Raw genomic sequence first — 25231 nt, 5'->3', positions numbered from 1 at the left:
AGGTGTTATTTTAGAAATTATTTCCTTCCTATTGGAATCAAAATAAACTGTACTTCCTAATACCATACATTGTGAGAGATGCTGCCACATGCTCTATCCAAACACATGCTCAAACTAACCCACCCTGGCAGCAGCTATCTTCAAGCCTTTTGAGTCTCTTGGGAGATACTGCCCTCTGTTCCAGTGAAACAGAAAACCATCCTTTATTCAAGAGAAATAAAAACCTGTCTCTATATTCACTGAAAATATAGAATTTCAAGCATTAGCCCTCTTTAAAAAAAAATAAAAATATTCAAATCTTCTGCTTAAGGCTTATATGAAGGAGGAAATCTTGTCAAAGCATAGTGTTCATTACTATAACCAATATCCAGCTACTTTCAAAGCACAGATAAGGACTGACTAAGCACATGTCAATGTTTAAACACATTCACTGCGGCTGTTTAGGTCACTTTCTGAGTTCACTTCCCACAAATCACTGAGCTGCACTGGAACAAAAGAAAATGTGAGGTGATTTGAACAGGTACCTGCAGCAAATTAACTGCAAATACCAGCCTTGACCTGGGAAGATTATGACTCACACTGCCTCACAAGAAGCATTGAATTAAGAAATTTTTGCATAAAAATCATATTTTGAATACAAAGAGACATTGATATTCATTAAAATTAGTAAGATATAAAACAGGAAACAAAAAGTATTCCTTTACATAGCAGATAGTGAAGTGAACATTTCTGTGGAAAGAGTTCCACAATTTATTGGTCTTTAAATAAGTTCCCTTAAAGAGAAGACAAAGGGGTGACCCCTCTAATAGTTCCACTATATAAATACTTCCAAATATTTCAGGCACTTCTGGGTGGGTACAGGGGGAAGCTGGATGGCAAAAGCAACTCCAACAATTTCTTGTCTTCGCTGGAGACAAAACACTGAGATGGACTGCTGGTCTCAGCTGAGAATTTCTTGTTTTACTCAGTCATATCTTATGGTCTGAACTAGAGGGTGAGCACAACAGAAACACAGCAAGCATGGACCTGTCTGTTACATTTCCAGAGTATCTGAGACAGAAATTAGATATGGTGCAATCCCATGATGTATCTAAGAGCTTAAAAGTCATTGAAACAGCTCAAATTCTGCATTTGGAAATTGTGGATGTTTGCTAATGACTATAACATTAAACCTAAACTGACCAAATAATGTATTCTCAGGAGCATTCCAAAAGCAATGAGGAGGGTGACTTTACTGGTTTGTAATGCTTTTAAGGCCATGAGCTTTTCAGGCAAATAAGAAAATATAATGGTAAAATGATGATGCAAAAAATGTGCTTCCAGGCCTAAGTTCTGGTTCCCTAAATAGTAATGCTCTGCTTTAGCTTTAGAGGACTGGAAACTTTATAGAGTGAAATAGTGACCACAGAAGGAACTGAAATGTATCATCATGTTTTATATTCTTTTCTTCAATGACCTCTGCACCTTTCCTATAGAGAAAAAACACAAGACAACATGTCTGTATATAGAATTGTCTTAGCTTGAAACTAAGACTGTTTTGAATGTAGTGTTTCAGTTAGAACACACCTGTAAGTTTTATTTATCTAGTTTTTATATAAATCTCTTTTTTTTTTCTATTCCATTTGTACTCTTTGTGTTTTATAAATGGGATCTTTCTTATCAGTGAAACTTTGGTGAAAGAGGTCATCCAATCAGCTGCTATATAAAGCCTATATGAAGTCTGTGAACTTTCTAGGTTATGTCGTTTCTTTTTTGACTGCTGGGAAGGTTGTCAAACACAATCCTTTGAAGAAAGACTTGCTCACCATCTCACTTCACCTCCTTTGAGCTAAGATATTTAGAAATATCCTTATCTTCCGCTAACATATAGAATTCATAATTTGTGTTTCAGTGTAAGGAGAGTTTAGAAAAATTGTCTCCTTTTCTAAATTAGACAGTAGCAAGGAAAATTTCAGAATAAATATAGTCATAAAAAGAAACAAAAGGAGAGGATAACCACACCTTTTCTTCTGACTGTGCTTGATTCCACTCTACCACCACCCATAACACATCAACATCCTCCTGTCTTTCCCCTTTTGTGGATGAACACTTCAAAAACTTCCACTGCTCTCTGTCATTGTTAAGCTAAGCAATAAAAATCAAAGTTTTATAGTTTATTTTCTAGGCAATCACTATTTTCCTGTTGTTTGAATGTCCTAAAAATAAATAAATAAAATCCAGAGATGGTCTCTTGACGGCTGTGGTACTGGCACTTAGCAAATGCTTGGTAACAGCAAAGAAGAATTGTTTATTTTCTTCTCTAAAAGAACAAAGTTACAAATTAGTGATCCCAGAAGACAATTTTCTTTCCATGTTATATTTGCAGCCTCTCTCTCAATCAGGTCATCTTTTGCATCAGTTACTGCAGGACATAGTAAACATCATCTGAGAATGTTAACACATCCATGAGAGTTCAAGTGCTGCTTTATTCCTAAAGCATAATTATCTCCTGGGGTCTGTTGGGCACAGTCATACTTGTCACTGTACACAACATTATTCACCTTTTTCATCATCCTTTCTAATCCAGACTAGGACAGTAGTGTCCAGCCATCAGTCATTAGAATGGGCTATGAGTATGGTGAAAAATGAGGTGGCAACTTAAGGCTATTCCTTAGGAGAAGCAAAGTCCAAAGCGGTGTGAAGAGGCAATGTTTGTGTGATGGGTTTTTTTTCCTGATGCCAAATCTTTGATTAAATACTGAGCCAGAAGCAGTCAAGCAGCCCTCTAAAAAGGGAGCTTGGAGAGTGTCACTGAACTGCTAGGAAAAAACTTCGCTTTTCAGCCTCTCTTCTTGTTACATGCTGATTTTTGCAGTGACAAGCTCTTTGGATGAAAACTACTTTACAGTTAGAAGCAGTAGATAAAGACAGGATGGAAAATGAGATCATCCTTCTAATGTATGGCAAGTAGAATACCCCTGCACCTCTAAATGGTGCTGTTTAATTGATGAAGTAATTAATTTTTCCAAGAAATGCTACGGTAGCCTGGACACCCCTTAGGATTTACATTTGCAGTCCTTATTCTCATACCTATAATCACAAAGTCTTGCATCTCAGGGAAGACAAGCTTAAGTACTTCTGGACCCACTGGTTCAAGGGGAATATGCCATAAAAGACATGACAAGCTTATTAAGATTCACAGTAAAATCAGGTTGCAAGTCAGAACCTATAATCAGACATAACAGCAGTGGATGTGTTTCTTAAACTCAATATGAGCATTAAGTAAATATGACTGATTAATTCAATTATCCTACCTGGCTTCCCACTTAAATATTTATAACAACTCTATCTCTCCCAAGCATAGTAAAAGGTAAAATGAAGCTAAGCACCTAAAAACAGCATTCTCCATCAAGTTGTATGGGTAGGATGTCCCAGATATCTCACTACAAAGGTAACAAAAATTAACAGGATGAAGTGCTCTCTGCTGCTTGTGTTCAACAGGCAAAGACACAGGATTTGGAGCAGTACCACAGACTACATTTAGCCAGTATCATGGTAGAAACAGAGGACATTTTTCTCTTCTGGTACTTTTTTTGAAACTTTTAAGGTTTTGGATTTCCCTCCTCAAAATAAAGAATCCAAAGGTCAGGCCTCACATGTTTATGTGCTGGCTTTGTGAAGATTTTTTTGCTAATACCAGCTACAGTCAATTATATTCACCCTAGCCCTCACTTGCTCATGCCAGTTTGGGGTTTGCAAGCTCTGTCCTGGATAGCATCACTGGCCATACCTCTGAGCAGATGGCAGTCAGCAGGAGGGAGCTAATTCCCTGCTGTGTCCGTACATCCAGGGCCTGGAACCGACCTCCTGGGTCACAGAGCCCAGACTCCTGCTCTCACAGGTAACCCTGCCATGGAAAGGCAATATCTCAGCTAGGGGCTGATGTGTGCTTTGTTCTTCCTGCAGTGAATCCCTCCCAGTTTCTCTGGGGAGATAAGAGTATGTGCTTCAGCTGCTTTTGTTCCCAGGGTTAGCTAAAGATCCCTCACAAAGTCACGGCACGACAAGCATTGTTAGCCTCCTCCTGGAATTCAAAAAGCATTTTTATTTTTCAGTTTAGGTTGAGAAATTGAGACATGGGGCTGCGTGTTCTGTGTTCAGCTGTGAGCTGCATGCAGCCCTGTGGTAAATACACGTACTGCAGAAACTGCTCCACTGCACAGCCAGTATCAAAAGCAGCTCAGACTTTTCCAAGACATACAGGATAAAACCCAGCATATGGGATATAGGAAAGTAAGGCCAAGGGCTTGAGGATAACACATGTGTGTGTGATTTAGTACAAATAATTGTACTAGCTTGGGTGGTTACTCTGAGCTACCTTCAGGATGCCTTCTTGCCCCCTTGGAGCAGACTAGGATGGGTACAACTCAAAAGTGTGGCCTAAATCTGCCTCAGCCTTTGGGATTGGTGCTGTGACTCTACAAAACACAATGCTAGATCTTCTGCAGAGTTAAATAAAGTTGCTTAAGGGTTGCAAAGTGAGACGGGAGCACAAGTAAAATTAAAAGTTACAAGTTCCTGTCTCTCAGTCTGCATTCAATCAATGAAACCACATGTCCTCTGCTTAGAAATACGGCTTTGAAGACATGGCCCTTAATGGCCTGAGGTTCGACTGTTCCAGCTTTGTTATTCTGGTTTGTTTTTTTCCTTTTAGCATTTACTACCAACCTCAGACAGTCATTCAAAGCAAGTAGAGGGAAGAAGACTGGTGGCACAGTGGGGAACTCAATTTAATAAAAGCACTTGCAGAATTTTTTTTTTTGTTTCTTGAAAGCATGTAAATAGACAGTATGATTTACAAGGATACAGGGAAACAAGCACACAACTTCCCCTGATGTTGTGGTTAAGACAGCTTGGAAACTATAGAGCTGTGCAGAGAACAGCACAAACATACACTGCAGAAAGCCAAGGCAACTATTCAAATCCATCTTTGTTTAAGCACCAATTATTAAAGAGACAATGCTGGTTTTACCTTGTTTTCTCTGACACTGGGTAACAAAAGACTTTTTAAATGCTGAAAAGTTGCAAGTCTGCCTTTTCTGAATTGCAGAGGGAATTTGTCTTCTTGGCTTTTGAATAACAATGCAGAGTGAAAGTCAGAAGGAGCAGTTGCATGTACTATGTCAAGTATGCACGAAACAAAGAAAAATAAATATAAACCTGGAATATTGAGATTCATATGGATTAAAGTGCCTGGACTATACAGAATACAGGTTTTAATGTGGCCTTGATGAGACATGGTAGAATTCATGGTAATTATTTTACTAAATGAGCAAAAAAATTAACCTCATATTGCTAATATTGCAATTATCCCAAATCCTTGAATCAACTATACCATGTGAACAACTTTGTGCCAAAGTTAAATAATCTTGCTGTCTTTCACCACTTGCAACTCTTTTTACTGTTCATAGGATGAGCCATCTTAGACCTCAAATGGAGATAAAAAATTGTAATAGCAAAAAAAAAAAAATCACCTTTTATTCTGTTCCTGGAGTGCTCTTTATTCAAATATTATGATTTTCTAAAATATATGTATGATTTTGAATTGTACAATACATTTTTTTTTGCAAATTACAGCTATGAGAAGGATTATTATTAAAAGTGTCATTAATTGCAGTTGGTCACATTAGTCATGTGAAGAGCCTTTGGGTTCATGCTCAATGCTCAAAATTTCTAGGATTGATTTTCTGGTGGAAATCCTCGCAGAATGCTATGTAAAACAAACCCAACACAACAGCTTACGATTCACTGTTAAAGTCCCTCTCAAGACTCATATAAATGTACCCAAAAAGCAGGGAAAAAGAAATGCAAATATATCTCTCCCATTTTCAGGAATATCTGCTTCCAGGGCCAAATTCTCCTGGTTATTTTATAGAGCTTGTCTGGCTAAGAACGCACTGCATAATGTTTTGACACTTCAGACTGAAGTCTGACTGAAGTATGGCATGTACATTTGAAGAAGTCAGTAAAAAGGAGATGTATAATTATTAGCACCTTACAAAGTTTTTGTTTGTTTGTTTGTTTTTCAGGTTTGTTTCTAAACATATCTAAAATTTGTGGAGAAATATTGATTTTTAAAAATAGATGCCACAATGTGATAATGAAGTTTGAGAATGTGAATATTCTCCCTCTCTTAAAAAAACCAAACCAAACCAAACCAAACCAAACCAAACAAAACACAACAGGTAAACACCTTCCACTGTAACTTTCTTACCAGTGTTATGTGTTAATATGTCATCATAACATCTGTCATCTGTATGCTTTCTCAAGATTCATATTTTTCTACAAAATTAATATTGATGTTTTAGTAAAACGTTAAAAATACTTCAGTATTATTACTTAATTTTGAATATTCAAGTTCTATAATGCTCTATTTCTCATATTTTCTATTTCTGAAGTAGGTTTACTTGTACTAGGCTGCAAGAAAATGTTCTTTAATTCAAGAGGAGCAATAAATTATTATAACTGATAACAGAAATGTATAATTTTGAGAAACTACTACAAAATCATTGTCATGGATTCCTTTCCCATGTATGAAGTTTCATGGCTCTGATTCTATTCTACTGCCTTTGAAGTCAATGGAAAATTTCCCATTAGTTTCAGTAGGCCCTCTGTTTTATTTTCAGAAGTATTTTTTAAACTTTCCCATTTTGAAGTTCCCATGATTTAACCTTGGGTGTGACCTTGAAAGAATTTTTATGCCCAGGAACAGAGAGAATTACTGAAGTCAATGAGCCTGGAAGACTGGACAAAATATCATCACTTATAGTGCTATATTCTGCTAACTTCATAGAATGCCAATCACTTGACTTGATTTCTCCATCCCACTGTATAATCTGATATTTGTGGCTGATATTGCAGCTTATGCAATAGTTATACTGCTAACAATGGCAGCTCAGTAGAAAAACACAGTTAATACTTTGTGGAATGACAAGGACATAAAACTGCAAGAGAGTAGTTTCAGTATGTTAGGGAAAAATAGCAAAAAAGGCAGTTTTCTCCAAGTTTCTTGGGACTATTCTGGATGACATTTAGTGTAATAGGCTTAAGAGAAATATTTTCAATAAAGCAACTGAAACTTTGTTTTACATAGATTCAGTTGATTCAGGAAAGCAATTATTGCTGCATCAAGGGATTTTTTAAAGAGCTGAATAATAAACAAGATAATGGGCTCTATCAGTTTCATGGGATATTTAAGGGTGCAATTCACTTTTCAAAATGAAAATTTTCCCAAAGTTTCATCTGATGATGCAGTGCACCATCCTGCACTGTGTAAAATCTCACTGCCATGGTTTGATTTAATTGGAAGCAGAGATAAAAACACCATCACTAAGTAATATCAGCCAGAACTTTAACTCATTCCAGGCATTACTCACATCTTTCTAAAAAAATCAATTCCCTCTCCACTTCCTCCATCCTGATGAAGCTCTCATTGGTACCAGCATAATGACAAGGAAGAACCCAAGTGGAAACCTGTACTGGATGTTCTTTCCCTTATTCTCTACCTGTGACCTAAGTTCACAATCACATCTGTATTTCCACCTTTTCATTCCCTTTTTTTCTACTACACATTTTTCTTCCTCCCTCATCTCTGCACTCCCCAGCATGGAGCACAATCCACTTCAGGAGGTTTCTGTGGATTTTAGCAAGCATGGACTCTCTCCCTCCTGTGACTTACATAATGGCATCTGGATTTCTGAAAGAACTGTATTTGCTTGGAAAGTGAATATTTTTTTTATTTTTTCTTAATTTTTCAAAACAGAATTTCTAAGGGTTTTTTTTTATCCCTCTTATATATCAAAGTAATTTTGTCTCAGCAGCTCCAAGCTCCCCTTAGATTTGTGAGCTGAACATTTTGTTTCCTTTAGTGTGCTGATATCTTTCCGAAACAGCATCAATGAAAAAAGCATAGGAAATAAATCCTTCTCTCTTGAAAGAGCTCTTTTCTCTAAATAAATGGATTTAAGGATGTCCAGGCCCTACCCATAGGAGACAGCAAGAACATTTAACACTTACAGTAAATGTACTTCTGTGCTAAATTACTTTTCACCTCTCAAGTGTAGTGGAAACATTAGGTAATGATGCTCCAGTCCAAATGAAGACCAGAAAATGCATAATCAAGAAGAAATAAACATTAGAAAACCTATAAAACCCCTGACATGCAACTAGGCCAGCTCATTACATTTGGTCTGACTTGATTTCATCTCTAAGTACAATAGTATCTAGCTGACACTTCCATGCTGAAGGCCAAATGTGCAAAGGTTCTCTTGACCTACTGGTTTTAATAAAACATGTGTCTCAATGTTTCTTTAAAATTAAAGGTTTGGGGAGGCTAGGTATCAAAGGAGTACTGGATACCTGGAAGTAAGCACCACATACTATGTTTACTTGCAATGAGTTGAACAAAAGCATCACTAATTTACTATTAAACATTGCTAAGTGATAATTTACTGGTAAAGTATTGCAGATGGTGAATTCAGGAATCAGGAATGAAAAAGTGGTGAAGGATTCAAAAAGTATGGAAAGAGCAGCATATCATGAGACATCTTTTATGGTTACAAGTAAAATATCTTCAAGTAAACTTCCCTTCTGCAATTAGGGACAAGGCAAAAATGCATAAAACAGAGAAAACAAATTGCAATTCAACAAGGTCTCAAAAAAGAACAGTCAAATTCTACAGAAAAAACAGGATAAACTTGTGATGAGAATCCTGATTATCTAGTATGTTACTACCTACATGGGTTTGAAAACATTAAATTTCTTTATTGCATTATATTTGTTTCAAAGGCTTTGATGGTCTCCCATTGTATATATTTGCCCTTCTGTTGAGATAAAAAATTCTGGGTTTGGGACATTTTCTACTATTGACTGCTGGACAATAGTTGTGAAGGGGTGAAGGAATGGATGCACCTTGTCCTCTTTTCCTTAGCACTCTTCTGTGTTCCCTGGAGCAGCACAGTCTCTTAAGTGCACACTCGACAAGGATGAAAACAAAATGCTTTCAGTTAAATCTATTGTCAGGTTTGGGTTTTAACCCATTTTCTCATTCCACTTATATTTGGAGAGAAGGCATTTTTATTCTTCCTAGTGTGGGTACTATTGTAGTTCCTATGCTCACATAGGAATTAATACATTCACAAGTAAGATGTTGCTCTTGTGAACCTCATGTTACTTGTGTTGCAAGAACTGTTTTGACTTTTCATCTTAAACCGGGCTTTAAAACAATTTTTATGGCCTGAGGCTTATAATAGTAGGCAAAACAACCAATGTGAATGGTGGCAAGGCTCCTTCTGGTATTTTTCTACCAGTATTAAAAATACCAATGCAGAATCAATACTCTCCCCCCACCTCTACTGAACATAATGCTGCCACAAAGGCTTTGTAAATCCCTGGATCTCACATGACCCAGGCTCTGAAATCTCTGCTCTACTTTAACTCCTGACCTGTTGCTTTAAGGTATCTGGTACTTTCAAAGTTTAGAGGCACTTGATTTTCCTCTGCCAGAGAAAAGCTGGACTGCAAGACAAGTTCAGAACATACCTCTACAGGGGAAACGTACATGAAAAATCATGGAAGCATTGTTAGAGCCATGAAGGAGCTGGTGCCTCACTTCACTGACAGTGTGAGCAGAATGTGGCCAGTGCCAGATGGTGGAGTTGATCAGGAGGGTTCCAGTGTGCCCCAGTGTCAGTGATGGGTGTTCAGCACACCTCCCTCTTCTTGGACTAAAGGGGGGAAGCCATGGATCCTTGTGGAGCCTCTGGACTTCATCCCCACCTCAGCTACCATAACCACTGTAAAAAGTGAACAATGTTCTCAGAACATTACCAGCAGCTTCAGACAGATTAGAAAAGGTGTGTGCTTTGTCTGATAATACTGGTTATATAAAAAAGAGAACAGAAATGACAATGTTTAACACTTTGTATTACAACCAAATCAGAAACTGAATTGTTTGGGGAAAAAAAAAATCATAGGATAATCTCTTACCTAATATCAGATTTCTGCTGTAAAAATAACAGATATGGAAGTTTCTGAAGGAAAGGCTCACTGTAATCCTTTGTAAAGAAATTCCTCGCCAACTTAAATATAGAATTTGCAATTAGCTACTACTATAACTATTGAGTCAAAACCCAGATGGCAATACTAGATGCGAAAAATCAAATTCTGTAGTTGTATTGATTAAAAATATAGAGGTAACTAATGCTAGGACTACATTTAAATACTTGTTTGAATATTTTAATAACATTCCCCATTTTCAAGCATATAATCCTAATAATGTTCATATGTGGGTGTTTCCTAAATGGCAAATTATTATACCTACCATTTAGAGACCATAATTACACAAAGAAAATAAGATCTTAATCCAGAAAGAACTGTCAAAAATTAATGAAGCTTAGAGGTTTGGTAGGCAGGCTCTGAGAGATATCAGGAAGTTTTTCAGACGAAGAGCTGCTAGCAGTGCATCCACCACAGTGACACTTGATTTACATGTCCTTTTACATTTAAAAACATGTCATAAACATGAACAATTTGCCAAACATTTTGGTAGATAAATACTGTAGGACAACTCATTGAAGTTAGTTGCCACCAGCTGCCCTGGCTCCCTGGAGCCAGGAAGGTAGTAAAGGTGGATCTGGATTTACACAGATGTGGGTTAATATATATTCTTCTGAACATATATTCTGAAAAACAAGGTGCCATGATCATATTCACATTTCCTGGTTCAGATCTCATATTTGTCAAAAGCTGTAAGAATCTAGTAAATCTGGGAAAAAAAAATTAGGGCTGAGGTAAGATGCTTTGGAAAATATCAAGCATTCTATTTGTCATTACTATTAGAGAAAAAAAAATAAATTTAGAATTATAAAATTCAACATAGTTATCATTTTCACATGGATTTTTTTTCAGGTAAAAATTATAAAATAATCAGGATTTAGAGCTAGGATAGTTCATATTCACCCCAAAGCGGTAAGGGTCAAATGCAATTAGCCCTGACTTCCACATCAAAGTCAGACAGATCTGTAAGAGTTTCTGCATGACCCGTTCCTAGCTTCAGCCTATAAAAGTTTAGATTGGAAAGAATGTCCAGAAAAGAACACAGATGGTAGATGTGGTGTTAGATTAATATATGAGGAATTATTTGGTTGAAAACTTTGAAAATACACTACAAAATCCTTCAAACTTTGGCATGTTATTTTAAATTAATCTCAGCTGGACCCGACAACTGCTACCAGCTGATGGCAGCTCTGTGTGAGATAAGGAATTAGATTCCAGTGCAGCTACCACGGGGTACAGCCAAAACCACAATTCCCGTTTGGAGTAACTGTGCCCTTGTCAGGCCAAAAATCCCCACATAGTAAGGGAGATGAAACTCCCTTATCCAGTTATTCCCTAGAAGGCCCCTCTGAGATAAGCTGAGAGACAGACTGAGATGATATGTATGTGTGAAAGGAGAATGAAGGCACGGCTCGTACTTCCATAGCACCTGTGCTGCATTTCTTCTTTGAATAGAGACATTCATGGTTTGAGACCCTCAGTCTGATAAATCAGCACTACTGCAATTATTTGAAAGAGTTGAAACTAAATTTTTTCTACTCACTGAAATGACAAGATGAGAAAATACAGTACAGAAAATACAGTACAACATATAGGCATGTTAGCATATTTTCTACTCTGTATCAAAATGAGAAGTCATTTAAATGTCTTTATTCTTAACCTTTTTAATATGGTATCAAATAAAAATTTTCACACTTATATCACCCTTCACCAAAAAAAATGAAGGGAAAAGATTTCTCTATGCTGAACATAGATTTATGTATGACCTCCATTAACATTAAAGAGAGCCTTTAGCTAAATCCCCAAGCTATGCAGCAGACACCTACACTTAATAATTTAGCCAAGAACTAAAAAGAAGGTGGAATAAGAACTAACAAATAGAAAAAAAAAAATATCAGCAGAAGTCAAACAGTAACAGGAATTCCAATGTGGGGCAGCAAAAACACTGCAGAAATTCATAGTTTTCAGAGGAATGAGGATGCTGGATTCAGGATCCTGAAGAGGTAAAAATAGAGGTGGTGTGAAAAGGAGTGACAGAAGTCCAAGAAGCTTAGAAAGCTCACTAGCCTATCATCAACTCCAGAAACAGTGGCCTCCATGATGGTGCAGGTTGGAAGATATGGTATTATTTTCCAGGGATGAATCAAAGTGACACTTTGTGCATTGTTTTGTTAGTGGGTAATTAGCTTCACAGGAAGAAATTTATCTGTCCCTGCTTCAGCAAAGGCAACAAGGAAGAAGATATATACGAACAACTCTGTGCTTTCCCAAGCAAAAAAAACCTCAAAGTAATACCTTAAGCCAGATGAGCTCTTGTTGTAGCTGGCTGTATATTAAACACAATTTTGCAGCATAAAAGTTCATTCTTTCAGTTTTCCTCTTTCTTGTCACACTGTAAGTGCACTGAAAGAAAATGAGACACATTCACAGATGAATATGTCAGTTCTGGCAATCTAAGCTGTTGTACCTTTTAACAACTTCTGTTCTCTTATCCCACGTCTTGTAAGTTAAATCCCATATCAAATCAGACCACTTACAAACAAGTACAATTTGATGTAAACAGAAAACTAGATTTAATGGAATCACACCAAGAATAATTTTGGGCCAAACTCTATATAACAGAATTTCTGCCAGTGAAGGTCGTCACATAGGAGCAGAAAATATAATAAACTAGTTTTTACTATGTTATCACCTTAGGATTTAACTATAGACAAACAAATGTCAGAAGGTATCATTTCCATGCCACGAGGGGCTGCAAAGATATATATTTTAAATTGAATAGCTATTTGAAAGGCAGAAAAGAAGTTGAATTTAAAGCAGTCTGACCCAGGGTAGCTGGTAATATCTAGTATGTAGTATGAGAAAGTATTTTTTACACCTGGAAGAGCTTTGCTGCAGAACAGGGTCCTTATGCAGGGCAGGCAAAATGAATAAAGATTTCATCTACCATGTGTTCTAGGAAAAGGCCAACTTCCTAAGGAGTTGAACAGGAAGAATTAAATTCAAGTATTAATTTAACATGTAAAGGACTTCTCCAAAGTGTAATTTGCACTGTGATTCAGTTAAGAAACTTATATTTGGTTAACATTTGCATAATTTGGTCAGCATTTGTGTGATGCCTGTTTCAAAAAATGTTCAAAACCCTTCTGCACTCATTCAAATCACAAATCACAGTTTGTTTCTGCTTCTGAAGTTCGGAAATTTATCTACAGTTTGTAAATTGACACCTCAAACGCTTTTTCCCTCTTGCAGACCAAGATGCCTTGGTTAACTCAGTGTCCATTTTGTCTTCTTATTTTGCATTCAGTCATATCTACAGTTAGATTATTTCTTTATGGATAAAGAATCACTAGAGTAAAATGTCGACAAAAAATTACAAAGACTATGTTTCAGAGTAAAAGTTGTAATCCATAAGTTGCATAGCATTAAACAGAGAAGAGCTGTGATTTATGATTGATATATTGAAAGGAGTTACAGTCACCAAAGCAAAATAAGAACACCATTGGAATGGCTGAGTGCTTTTCCCTCTCCCCTCTTCCCCCCTTCTCACTCTTCTATTATTGAAATGAATACAATGATGTTGACAGAGTTTATCAGGAATTTCTGAACATCAACATTTTAAATATACAGAATTTAATTTTTTTTCTTGCTTATAAATTGAAGAGCTGTCATCATTAATGGCATCATTTTGAAAAAGAAGTGAGAGTTCTAAAGAAAATCTGAAATCTGTTTTCTGAAATTTGTCAATAGGAAATACACTGTATGGGTGTATGTATGTTTATATGTACATTTTCCTGTGAAGCTTTTTTTCTCTTCCTCTGCATATGATACAGACTTACCCAGAGAAATGGTTTCAGAAGGGTTAAAGGCATAATATTAATGCTGTACTACTCTGATGTCAGCAATTTACAGCAGGATGGTGGGTTCCAGTGCCAGAAGCTATGGCACAGGAGAGAATGTTATTTTAACAGCATGATTCTCTATGAAAGCCTGTCATCTTCTGTTCCTGAGCCTTTGCTAATGTACTGAGGCGACATGCCCAGATAGAAAAGGAATGTTTTTCAGCTGTTATGTGGTGGCTATTAATATAAATACTGCTATACAATAAATATGATGCCACTGTTTGCCATCATTTTAAATTGACAATGGCATAGGAATCTCTTGGGACACTCTTTCTAAAGGGCCACAACCTTAATTCCTTATTCAGATGAAACTCTTAATAACCTAGCTCACAAGAAAGTTTCCTTTTAAGAATTTTAAGCCCCTGAGACCATCTGGGCACAAATACCATGCTGTGTCAGGCCACATTCGCTGTGACTGACAGGGCATAATGCAACACAAGTTTCTATTTTTCTGCATTGCTGCTCTCACACTCCTTAATATTTGCTTAGTATGCCTGACAATACCACAGTCAGATCCAGCACATGCTCAGTAGCAGAGAAGAGCTGAAATTCTGAACATTGTGACTGATGAACCATTTTGTCTAACAGCCCTCACAACTCACAGTGGATGAATAAAAAATTCAGCATTTAAGTCTTACCAAAATTTCCTTTCTTTCTGTTATCACTTTCCCAAATCACTCAGCTGTACTACAAAGATATATGTACTCATTTTTTGAAACAAAATAAAAGGCAAAGAGAAACTTTCTGTCTGCTAAGGAATTTTATGTATGACACTTTACCATTTTGTTTTGGCTAACAAGTTCTTGCAACATCATAGCCAATGACTATAGAGGTAATTCTTCAAGACTCTCACACGTGCCCTTCTAGGCAAATCATCAACAATGCATGTTCTCGAGAAGAACATAATTCTATTCTAAAAGAAATAATTCTGTCTATCCAACTCCTCAAGAAAGGAATGTGAGTAGCCAGATTGAGCAGATGAGCCGTAGTCACCTGAGCCAATTAGGTCACCCTAAGCAAACGTGGCACTTCAAGGTATCAGGTCACTCACAACATCAGCTTGGTAATCTGGGAGCAAAAAATTTCTGTGGAATCACTGGGAAAAAAATCTACAGAGAAATACATCTCTATATTTGAATTTCCTATCTGTCTGTAAAAATTAAATGCTTCTTGAATGTTAAATCAAAGTAACTGTAAATACTTTTTATACCAACAATAATGTGTAACATGCATGTATATATTAGTGCTCATATTTGAAATACAGCAGTGTAAAACTGGTTGTTCTACCTGTTCATACCTACTCATACATAATTCCTGCTCAGAAAGTTTACCACCTGCCTTTCATGTACTTTTTGCCTCCACTCACCCTGATCTGTTTTTCTGCCTAAAATACTGGAAAATGCAGAAGCATAACATTATTTCTCTTGTACATTAAAAAAGAAAGAAAAAGTGAGGGGGAGAAGTGGGGGAGGGTAGATCTAAACCCAACTCTGTGACTGCATGGCCGCTGGAAACAAAAATCAAAGTTTTACAATATCTCAGCAAAGGAAGTAGCTAATCACAGAAACAGGTGATCTGCTAGTCAGAGAACAGAGCTGCCATTTGTACAAGCACATGCTGTAGAACTAGAGGAGGCATCCTGGGTCAGTGAATCCAATTCCCTGCTATCATAAATAATCATGTCATATAATCCCATTCATCTCATTTGAGCTCCATCTTAAAACCCTTTTTATGAATTTGCAGAATAAATGCATTCATAGCTGGTTTATATTCATTTGTTCTTGTGTAACCTTGTCCTTTAGCAAAAAATAACTCATCTTCCTCCTGCCCCCCATTTATTTATAGAAGGCAATCATACTTTTTCTCAGCTATTATTTTGCTAGGCTAAATCCAGCTCTTCCAGTCCCCTCATGTAAAACAGCTTCTTCATTCCTCTAGTTATCAGAGCAGCTGGTCTATGTACCTGCTCCGGTTCAAACAGGCTTGTTTTTTTAATACTTTCTTCAATGCCCCAAATAGTTTTAACCCTTTCTGTTACTAATGATCAAAATTTCATTACCTACTGGAGATAGTTCACTTCAAGCATACTAACCTGTCCTTCCTTCCTTCCCTCCCTCCCTCCCTCTTGGGCAAGGCACTCAAGTGTTTTGTGATTGACTCACACATTCGAGTCTCCCTTCCCAGCTGTTGTTCCCCTAGCCTACAAGTTAAACCTTTTGTTACTTAAAATGTTTCAGTATTTTAATAATTCCATCATAATTCCATCTTAGAACAGTCAAAGAGTTTTCAGATATTGTGGCAGTACTCTCATGAGAATTTATCTTATATGTGTACCACTGGTTAATTTTATTCTTATAAACTAAATGTCTAGATGAAAATGCTAATAATTGTCAGCATCAAATATAAAGTTAGACGAATTCTAATAATACCTATGAAGATAAGTTACTGCATTTTTAAAGTCTTCCTTTTAGTTGTTTTACACTTAAAAAACTCTTTCCAGTCTCTAAGTCTCTAACTTTCTTTCTCATGCTAAAGAATTTCAACAGATCAGATGTTCTTTTGAAGTCTAGATAGAAAAAGTACATTATCATTTTCTTCAAGAAAAGAAGTTATCTTGTTAAACACAGCTATCAGGCTATTCTAGCATGACTCCCCCTCTATCTCTGACTAATGCAAATTGTATTCCATCCCATTTTACACAGATATTTATATTCTTAAATATTTGTCTCAAAATGTGTTTTAAATCCTTACTTATGAGAAGGGTAAAGACCCGCTAGCCACACTAACAAAGATAGTCACTTCCTTCTTTTTCTTCCTCTAAATATCTTCTCCAATTAGTGAAGAATGCCATGGATTTACTGTTCCAAATCTCCCAGGTGAAATTTACGCATCCTTAATATTTGCTGCATTCTCAGATGAAGAAATATCAGTTATTAAATGCATGCTTCCACCAGCTTTTCTCTCTGCCTTCACATTTTTCAGTGTCATCCCCACTGAAAACTCAATAACAGAGCTCTAACCCTGAGCTTAAGACTTAATTTAACTTATTTGGAATGAGTTATAAAATGAGTTTTGCTATGATAATAAGTTATTATAATATTATTATTGTTACAGACTAATCCTACATTGTCAAAAATTGCTACTGTTTTATTACCATAACTTCATAATTCATTAAAGCAAAAGAGAAGAAGACAATACTGCATAGGCTGAAGATTATAATCAGAAATACATGCTGCATAAGAAAGTATTTTGTGCAAAACATCTTAATAAAACATAGCTCAGTAACATGGGCTGGTCTCTTAGATATATGCAGATTAATCAGAATTAACCTGGCAGATAAATGCTGAGAAGGCACACAGTATTAGACAGAATGAAATAATCAGTGTTAAAAACATGCATGAAAAAGAAGATAGTACAACTTCTTTAACCATATGGTAAATGGCACTATTCTGAGTAGGAAAAGAATTGTTTGATTTGAACAATTGATATGAACAAATATGATTTGAAAATATATGCTATACATCACAGAAGGGAGAAACAGGGCAAGACAGACTAGTCAAAAGCAGTGGCCATCTCCAAAGGCTTCAGAAAGTCCTGAAGATTAATGCACCACAGATCCTAAACTCTTAATTGTTCACATTTGTTACCAGGTTTCTGAGCTTCTGCCCAGCTCCTGAATGATTAACTGCTGTCTTATTCACACCCATACAAGGGCACACAGAATAATTTTTTTTTCTACCTAAGAATGTCTTGTTATCCATATAAATAGCTTGCACTTATTCTGATCATAAATTCTGCAGCACTTAGTTCAGCAGGATAGCTCCTAACTATAGAGAATACAATCAATTTAAGAAACAGTTGACTTCCAGACCCTTGATCTGATCTAAGGAAAAAGACACTTAAGAATATTCTCCTTATCTACCTAATGGCTTTTGTATTACAGCATCATCTCCCTTCTGAGCTAAATACTTCTATTTTGTGAATGTCTCCTTACAACTGCAACAAATTATATTGTGAAAATGTGTTTCCTTTTCTGGGGGGAAAAAAAAATAAAAGCAATAAAACTGGAAAAATATCTCTCTTACTGTTGACTTCAGTTTTGAAGAATTTGAGATATTTAGATTTTTATGGGACATTTCATGCAAATACAGTCTTTCACTACATCATTAAGTGTTTTAGAGACAAAAGATGACAGTTCTGAGCAAAATTTCTGGGATTGGTCAGAATTTTTAACCCACTAGGACCAGAGGTTAAATTACTTGACCAAGTAAGCTCAGTGAGTCAGCAGCAGAGTAAGAAGAAAAAAGCCCCAGGAGTAAAATTTCATCTTTTTAGAGCCAACATAATTTTCCCAACATTTCCTGCTTAGCCAGGATTTCACTTCAGTTTCTATAATATGCTTCTGCCTCCTCTAATCACTAAAGCACAATGGCTCTAAGTGGCTCTTCAGTTACTAAACTTTTAAAGGCTGTTTTGATGGTGTTGCTGGTGATATTTTTTGCCCTCTCATGTACTTGATCTCACATGATTTTACAAAAGTGCTCATCAATCTTACTTCAGTAATACAAGCTTAGGCAAGTAGCTTGATTTAAAATTTACTGACACTATAATCCCTTTAAATAGTTCCAGCACAGCATTAACTTATTATAGAGAATGACAGTATAATGCAAAAATTGAATAAAGTAAACTATAAATAAAATTTCTGAAGAAAGACAGATCTCACGTCAGTCTATTTGCACCAAAGAACATGAGGTCAATGTACCATATTTGTGAACTTGATCTACAAACACTTCAGCAACTTTTGTTTCTACATACAGGTCTAACAATGGTAACATTTTCTGTCATAAATATTTGGAACCTGTGAAACAAAGAAAATAAAAAATCTGGAATTTTGAGCAGTCTGGAGAACATTTAATAGCCCAGAAGATTAAATTTTTCTTCTTTTAACAGCAAACAAACTGTTCAGATATTTCCTTACAGTAACTTTTTTTTTTTTTTAAGTCATTACTATACTTGATAAACTTATCACAAAAATTTGTAAATACCAAGTTGTTTATAGTCATTTTGCAGCAACACTCAAAAATCAGTAGAAGCTTAGCTGTGGCACCTTCAATACTTTCTTGAAAATCCTAATTTGCTGATGATAGTGGCTGTCCACGATTTTGCTCGATATGCTTGAGAAATATTTGAAATTGAAGAAATTATTCTTTGATTAAGTGATTATATTTTTAACCAATTCAGATGGACATATTTTCCAGTGCAATTTTACCAATGATATTCAATCTGGACAGCTAAAGTTCTCACATTGCTGAGATAACGTTATTGCTATTAATAATCTCAAAGAACCTCTGAGTTTGAAGGCATTGCGTAGAGCCTCAGATGGCTGCATAAAGGTCATTATTTTAATAGCTATAACATTAAAAATACTGGAAATTCCATACACTTGGCTTCATTGTCCTGTATGTTTACCTTCAAAAAGCCAGAAATTATTGTGACAGGAAGAACACTTGCAGGAAACATAACACTACATAAATGACACTCCACTGCAAGCTAACCTTATGGTAATATAAATATTGATGTTATTAATGCCACCTAAAATATCCACTGAAAGTATCCAATTAGAAATACACCTGCCTGTCTTGTGTGCAGTGTAGCAGTTTATGTCAACAAGGCATTGCTTCTATTGCAATGTTCTATTCTAAACAGATTTATAGCTCTGATGTCCTTCAGAAAGGGAAAGGAGATTGAGGAGATGCACAATGGGAGTAAGAAAGGACCAGAAAAAGAAAGAAAACCCAAATGCACTCAGTGTTTATAACATAAATTACATAGTATCTTTGTACAGATTTCCACAGAGTGTGATTTCAGCTACTGGCTGCACTTCAGGTCACTTCTCCTGTGTGAACGTGGTTTCCTGACCTGAATGGAAATTTAAACATTTTCAAGGGTTTAGCAATTAAGGCCTAAGGATATAATATCTGAAAGATATACATAAGAGACCATATGAATAAGTGAGTGCCTGGACAAAAACACTACCAGTGTTCACTTGACTCTCACTGCTATTTCAGAGCCTTGGGTTCTAAACTACCTAAGGCTCCAATTGAAGACAATCTTGTAGTCAGTGCATTCTCTGTCAGAGAAGAAGATAGGAATCCTATGGTATGGCTCAACTCTGATCAATCAATTTTGCTATTCCAAATGACCAAACACGGTTAATTAATTTATCATAAGCAGTGAGAAGGTTTCCTTATGGCAGCTCCGCCTGCTCTGCCACTGCAGACGTATTTTCAACACTAATACATCAGTGGTTGTCAAAGCTAATTCCATCTGTGCCTAGAAATGAGGTTTACATAATTTCTTGGAGACTATATATTAATTTTTGCTTTTAGAAAAATATCCTGATGTTCTGCTTATTTGAGACAAAGGCTGAAAGAGTAAAGATGCCATTCCAGCTAGTGGGACAAGTATCATGATTTTCAGTTTCTCAAAAAATGCTCAGCATTTCTCATTCTTTTTTTGGATGATATCAGGAAACAACCATGTTTCAGAAATGCAGTTTATTAGGTCTGTGAAGAATTTGAGCCTGCATGTTCCAAGTGTATATGGGAAATACAAATAGATATATTGAATCCTGGTTTTATAAACTTTCTTTAGATCATTTAGGTTCAAACTAGTTTTTACATGGTTTTGATTAAAAATGTTAAGATGCAGTACTGAGCCTGAATCATACTCTGAATTTCTGTGTAGTAGCTTAGATTCCAGGTGCCCATATAATAAATTCTTGTCTCCCTTTGTGATGCATTCTTGTCTCAGTGCCCATGTTCTACTGAAACAGGAAAAGGAATACATCCTTTTCCAGGTGGCTTGTAGGACTTGACAGTAGAGCTAAATCTTGTAATAAAATCACAAGTTAAGCTTTTTTATGTGGCCATTTATTGGACAGATGCTCCTTTGCATGACAGGGAAAGCATAAAGACCTCATAAACATATTAAGAGTTTTAGCAACTACTCAATGTAGCCTTAATTAACCATAAGGGACATGGAAAAGGTAATCAGAAGAAGTTACCCCGTTTCTTTGATGTCAGTGGGAATTATCTGTATTGATTTTTCTGCAGGACAAACCATCACCTTTGACTCTAGGAACTTCAGACACTTTTATTAAAACAGAGAATCTTAGCTGTTTCAGTGCTATTATGCCAAACAAATACCTAAAAATACCTAACTACCTAAAACATCCAAATTAATCAATTGACTGTCACAATGGACTGGTATTAAATTTCAGGGGTTTCTGCAACTCAAACTTGTGTTTAGGACACCAAATATCATCAGATATTTAGGACACCAGTGTATCATCAGATACACTGAATATTGAATCAGTAATTGGATGCCATATTTCAGCCCACTGGAGCTCGCCCAGTATGATATTGCAGCATTTTCTCTTCAGGAAACACTTGGGAATGAAAATTTCACATATATATGAGAAATAGCTTGGATAAACTGCATATTACAAAAAATTATTCTAACATTCTTTATTAGGGAAATTAGTTTGGGAAGTTCTAGCAGAGACAAGTTGTGCAAACCAAGATGTTGGAGACGTGCAAAAAAACTTTCCCCTGAAATAAATATTAATTCCTCACATGTCTCTAGAAGGAAACTGGTTTGGACAAACTGTATTTTGCTTCTATTTCATTTAATTATTTGCATCAACATTTACCAAGGGGGATTGGTCTTTGCTTAAATTCTCATTGCATGCCAGACTACCTGCTGCCCATTCTTATTGCTTTTATTACTTATTGCTGTTGTGTTTTGGACTTTGCAAGCGATACTGCTACAATTTAAATTATAAAAAAAAAATAAATAAAAAGTAACCATGAGAGAACTGGATCTTCAAAAACAGCTTTTACTTCAAACTGTCTCAGATTTGTATTTTAGACCATGCTAGGTTTTGAAATTAATCTTTCTCAAAAAAGCTAAAAATATAAAGGTAGTTCTTCTTAGTCCTTTCAATGGAGATAATTGGAAGAAATTTCCACTGAAAGAAATTTATTTAGGTATGTGTGGAGACCTTGAAAAATGGTTATCATGTTCAAAACTTAGTGACTTTTACTGGGATTGAAAGTATGCAGAATTCTGAAGGACTTGACCTCAGCTGCAGAAACTGCTTCTCAATTTTTTTGATCTAACTGGAAACAGAAGGAGCCAATGTCATATGCAGCATGAAACAGAGGCCTGCATTTCACAGCACTTATATCTTAGTCACTTTTGGGAGAGAGCAGGAAGGTAGGGGAGAAATTTAAAAAACTTCTATTGTTTTAGCATGAAATGACTGTGGTACAACTGCATGATTCTTAAGCTTTAGGTAAAAATAAAGCAATCATAGATACTGTTGAGTAAGTAATGTTTTTAAGTAGTTAATTTTTAATAAAGTAATGTGGAGTTAATTGTAGCAAAGCCCCAAGAAGTCAACTATTCCTGCCTGGAGATATCAGTAAAAGTGATATATACATATGTTGCAGTCATGGTCTCTTTGTTACAGTATTCTTCGGATTTTTGTTGTACTTTATGGAAAGCCTTACAATGTCCTTCATCTATACTCCAAATTCATTTATTTATATAGAAAAGTCAGATATTTTGAAGCTGCAGTTTCATTAGGAATCATGTGATTGTAGTAGCATTTTTAATGCTTGGACTGGAAGCAGACAATTGTTTTGTTCAGTTTATTTTTATTATTCTCCCAGGCCCTTCATGTAGCAAAATGGTGATACATACTAAGGACTTGTAGGAGCTTCTCTACAGGATGGCATACTAATCATCAAAATAAATCAAGAAGTTCTACTCAGTGTGAAAATTTAGCTGTTTGTGGAATGCCATTTTTTAAAATTTATATTAAAAAGCAGAGGGTCCTTTCACTTGTCTCTATTACTTAGTATATTTAATGAAAATTTAACACACATGAACTTAACACACATGAATTTAACACACAAATGAATTTTTGAACATGCTGTTTGGACTAAATATAGTGCTTTTGATTGTATTTTCAAAAGTGTTGTGGATTTTTGCAATTGCAATTGCTTTTTAAACTACTATGGATATAGGTAGCATGCACAAATAGGCAGATCACTGTAGCTGCCCATTTGATTTGTCAGTGTACTGATATCTGTATATTGATTCATAAACCACGAGCACTCTCTACTTCAGGCATTTCAGGTCTGTACATGCTGTGTTTCTGATTAAATACAGCTCCAAATATGTTTTGCCTGTGAATTGGTCTGATACAAAGATGTTCATCTTCGTTCTGTTTTATCCTATAGGGAAAGATTTTAAACAAGGATTAAGTCCCTTCATTTTAATTTATGTAGATGTAAAATAATTCCAGATTTTAAAATAAACTTATATTTATACTGGAGAAAAATCTGTGGTGAAAGTGTGACCAGTCATACTTTAGTTTTTGCTATTTCAGGTTTTACAATTCCTTTTCCCCTGTTGGTAATGATACATCATCAGAAGACTTAAACAGTGAAAAATTATGAGAAAGATCCCACTCTATTTAAGAGCAGGAATATGAGATATGGTGTTATTTATTTCCCATTATTTTATTTGCAGCATAGCAATTAATTTAAGGGAGAAGTTCCCCAAATGACTGTCAGCAATTATAGAACACGAGTACTTATTTATAATAAGGAGAATCTTCCTCCTGGAAATTGCTTGAAAAGCCAGAAATACACTGGGATCATGAATTCGACTTGTGTAATTACCTGAGAGAAAGGAAGAGGAGATTTTTTTCTTGTCAGATCAGTTCTAATCTCATTTTCCCACTGCCTAAAATGACAGCTTTGTACCGATATCTATTAGTGAACCTGTGGACTCCTTCCTCTCTGATAAGAGACGTTAAAATAGATGGAATCATAGTACCGTGAAAATGCAAGCCTTTAATCTCGGTGGGAAGACCTAGGTATCAGCACGTCTAGGGCTTTAAGCATTAGAGGTTACAACAGAAGGGCAAAGTGAGGGAGAGGGAGAGAGCAAGGCTGGGAGAGAGATGCTGTATGTAACATTTCTAGAAGAACCATCCATTGGGAGTAATTTTTGAAACATTGTTATTTGCAGTTGGAATATGAAACACAATTGATGTCATTTTGCTAATTCCTTATCTAGAGTGTGCATGTGTATCAAGTCAGTGGGGTTATAAACATGATCAATGCACCCATAACTTACTGTGTGTACAAACCACTGCCCTGAATTTCATGATCAGAAGGGAATTTAAAGGTTTTCAATTCTGACTGACCAGGTCTCATGTTGAGTATTAATAATTCTCTGCATGCTCTAAAGACATGTAATCTTATTGAACATCACAGAACACTTTTGGAATGGCAGCTTTCACTAAAGTTTTACATATTGGTGTTAGGTTAATATGGTGATGAGCAGAATAAGATCACATAGAACAGAATGCAATGTGTCTCATTATTATTCACTTTGTTTTATATCTAGTTCCAAAACATTGTACTAGTTTCTATAAAGGAAACAATGACTAAAGAAATGACACATTTATTATCAGACATTAGCAGCCTCTGGGGAACTACTGAAATTTGTACCAGAAAAAGGCCACTAAATCCTGAATGAGAAAACATCACTGGTTACCAGCTAGCAAAGTCGTACTGTAAATTCTGGAGATAAATATTCACTGCAACACAGCAATACTGGATTTTCTCCAGTAACATTACAGCAGTTGTCTCATGCTTTTCTTGTCTTTCTTAGACAACACCACCATCAGAATATGCACAGCTATAAGCCTAACTGAAATTTAAAAATGGAAAATTGATAGAGGATTTCTGTCATTATCCTCCCTGCTCCTGCAATAGAGAGCTCCTGCAGCAGGAGAAATTATTTAATTCATTAAGATAGAATAGTTCAAAATTTACTGCAAGTGGCAAAAGTCCACTGTTGCATTGATAAAGCCATTATGACTGTAGTCCTCTAGCAGAAGGAGATGACAGTTAGGCTGGTAAATATTTTAGAGCCATATTGTATGCCCAAAATGGTCACATGCCTGTGAAAATCAAGCTACATTAGTTATAGCAATGGTGGAGTGCATGAAAAATGTCACGAAAACATGCCAGTCACAATGGGCACAGCAATTGCTTTGAGATGGATATAAGGATCATAACTGCAGTATAAAATAGATGCCTCAATAAATTACTGCACAAATGACTCTGAAACTCCAAACTGTGTGGCAA

At 36.0% G+C, this 25231-nt stretch overlaps 1 protein-coding gene across 6 annotated transcripts in view; it reads right to left on the bottom strand.

Moving 5' to 3' along the window:
- The window catches only part of FLRT2 (fibronectin leucine rich transmembrane protein 2), a 65519-nt gene that overhangs the window by 24726 nt on the left and 15562 nt on the right, over window positions 1–25231 (bottom strand). The window contains exon 1 of one of the 6 annotated variants that reach the window (XM_033514928.1): window positions 12391–12483. The exons of the other annotated variants lie outside the window; for them this stretch is intronic. The gene's annotated coding sequence lies outside the window, so the exon portion shown is untranslated. Of the gene's footprint in view, window positions 1–12390; window positions 12484–25231 lie in introns of those variants that run through there. 6 annotated transcript variants of the gene reach the window in all.

This window comes from Parus major, chromosome 5 (genome assembly GCF_001522545.3).
Source record: "Parus major isolate Abel chromosome 5, Parus_major1.1, whole genome shotgun sequence".
Classification (NCBI taxonomy): Eukaryota; Metazoa; Chordata; class Aves; order Passeriformes; family Paridae; genus Parus; species Parus major.
This window is presented reverse-complemented; position numbering and strand designations above follow the sequence as displayed.